This window comes from Penaeus chinensis, chromosome 27 (genome assembly GCF_019202785.1).
Source record: "Penaeus chinensis breed Huanghai No. 1 chromosome 27, ASM1920278v2, whole genome shotgun sequence".
Classification (NCBI taxonomy): Eukaryota; Metazoa; Arthropoda; class Malacostraca; order Decapoda; family Penaeidae; genus Penaeus; species Penaeus chinensis.
Window position 1 is genome coordinate 9895438 of NC_061845.1, and position 2500 is coordinate 9897937.

At 51.4% G+C, this 2500-nt stretch overlaps 2 protein-coding genes across 2 annotated transcripts in view; both read right to left on the reverse strand.

The window, feature by feature from the left end:
• The window catches only part of LOC125039379 (mitogen-activated protein kinase kinase kinase 7-like), a gene marked incomplete in the record, with an annotated part of 225210 nt that overhangs the window by 174490 nt on the left and 48220 nt on the right, over positions 1 to 2500 (reverse strand).
• Positions 1 to 2500, reverse strand: part of LOC125039383 (protein bric-a-brac 1-like) — a 9624-nt gene that overhangs the window by 6162 nt on the left and 962 nt on the right. The gene's annotated exons all lie outside the window — the stretch shown is intronic.

The window sequence follows — 2500 nt, forward strand, 5'->3', positions numbered from 1 at the left end:
CCTCCCTCTTCCTGTCCCTCCCTCCCTCCCTCTTCCTGTCCCTCCCTCCCTCCCTCTTCCTGTCCCTCCCTCCCTCCCTCCCTCCCTCTTCCTGTCCCTCCCTCCCTCCCTCCCTCCCTCTTCCTGTCCCTCCCTCCCTCCCTCTTCCTGTCCCTCCCTCCCTCCCTCTTCCTGTCCCTCCCTCCCTCCCTCGTCCTGTCCCTCCCTTCCCTCCCTTCTTCCTGTCCCTCCCTCCCTCCCTCTTCCTGTCCCTCCCTCCTCCCTCTTCCTGTCCCTCCCTCCCTCCCTCTCCTTCCCTCCCTCCTCCTCCCTCCCTCTCCTGTCCCTCCCTCCCTCCCTCTTCCTGTCCCCTCCTCCCTCCCTTCGTCCTGTCCCTCCCTCCCTCCCTCGTCCTGTCCCTCCCTCTTCTGTCCCTCTCCCCCTCCTCTCTCCTTCCCTCCCTCACCTCTCCGTCACCTCCCTCCTCTCTTCCTGTCCCTCCCTCCCTCCCTCCCTCCCTCTTCCTGTCCTCTCCCTCCCTCTTCCTGTCCCTCCCTCCCTCTTCCTCCCTCCCTCCCTCTTCCTGTCCCTCCCTCCCTCTTCCTCCCTCCCTCCCTCTTCCGTCCCTCCCTCCCTCTTCCTGTCCCTCCCTCCCTCCCTCCCTCTCTTCCTGTCCCTCCCTCCCTCCCTCCCTCCCTCTTCCTGTCCCTCCCTCTTCCTGTCCCTCCCTCTTCCTGTCCCTCCCTCCCTCCCTCTCCTGTCCCTCCCTCCCTCCTCTCTGTCCCTCCCTCCCTCCCTCCCTCCCTCTTCCTGTCCCTCCCTTCCTCCCTCCCTCCCTCTTCCTGTCCCTCCCTCCCTCCCTCCCTCCTCTCCTGTCCCTCCCTCCCTCCCTCCCTCCCTTTCCCTTCCTTCCCTCCCTCCCTCTTCCTGTCCCTCCCTCCCTCTCTCTTCCTGTCCCTCCCTCCCTCCCTCCCTCCCTCCCTCCCTCTTCCTGCCCCTCCCTTCCTCCCTCCCTCCCTCTTCCTGTCCCTCCCTCCCTCCCTCCCTCCCTCCCTCCCTCCCTCTTCCTGTCCCTCCCTCCCTCTCTCTTCCTGTCCCTCCCTCCCTCCCTCCTCCTCTTCCTGTCCCTCCCTCCCTCTCTCTTCCTGTCCCTCCCTCCCTCTCTCTTCCTGTCCCTCCCTCCCTCTCTCTTCCTGTCCCTCCCTCCCTCTCTCTTCCTGTCGCTCCCTCCCTGTCCCTCTCCCTCTCTCTATCTGTGTTTGGGTTTGCTTACTACTTAGTTATCTTGGCTAATAATTATTTTTTTTCTTTGGCTTCTCTCTCTCTTTGCTAAACTTCTCTAAAGAGAGTGATAGGGAGTGGGAGGAACAGTTGAACAGCAATAGTGACTATGACTCCAGCACGAAAATGCAGTTAACCTTCAGGCTGGAGCTAATACATAGGTCTCTGAAGGAACAAACATATACCAGGAGGCATTACTGGTTTCTTGGGTATCCACTGTGTGACCCAAAAGACAGAGAAGAAACTCCAGATGATGAGGCACAGAGCAAGGAGGAAGTTATTGATATCAAGTGATAGGAAAATAAAGAATTTACCCCTTACATCACCTTCAGAATAATATGGCTAAACAACATGGGAAATTGCTCAATTAACATGTGTCAGCCACTGCTTGTTAATGGACTGCTAGGTAATGGAAGAGGGGACCATTGCTAACCTACAAACCTTGCCCAAGTATGCCTAGAAAGACTGTAAAATACGTGATTTTGTTACAATCTACCCATTCACATGACAAACTGTGTACAGCAATGGCAGTGTCTCTGCACATAATACCAGTAGCTACAAAAGCAGCCTACATACATCTATATCTGTGAGAATAGTGTGAGAATTACCTTCATATGTTCATTCTCAATATTCTACCCATGAAAACAAAAGTGTCTCTGTTGATTTATTAAAGGATGAAAATTGAATGAGATGCTGCAACATTAACATTTCTCTACTAAATTACTTCTTTACTATCTCTTTCTAATGAAAGTGTCAGAGAGTAAGTGTCTTAGATTTGACCAGTTTAGGAATCTAATAAGAGGTTTATCAAGAAAGCCTTTGTCACACAATGGAAACCACATTATTTACTTTAATTATTTTAAAAACACAAAATGAAGTGTATACTGCATATATGCCTTAGACCAAAGGTACTACGCAAGAAAGGCAGACAAAATGACCAATAAGAGAACCAAAATTGTCAATAAATCTAAACTTTTATTTCAATTAACCCACTTATTACAGCCGACATCCTATCATATGGTTAGGCCATCATTCATGCCATGATGATACCCTACCACATCAAATGCAATTAAGCCTGCTCTAAGTTGTATGCAGTAAATAGTTACTTCCTTTCTTGACCCTGTCTCAAGTCATTTTGGGAAACCGCTCCTCATTATCTAAACAATTAATTACAGCGCATCCAAGAGTGTAGAGAGTAAGGTAAATTTATAGTTGCAATGCAATGGTTTGGTATAGTGCC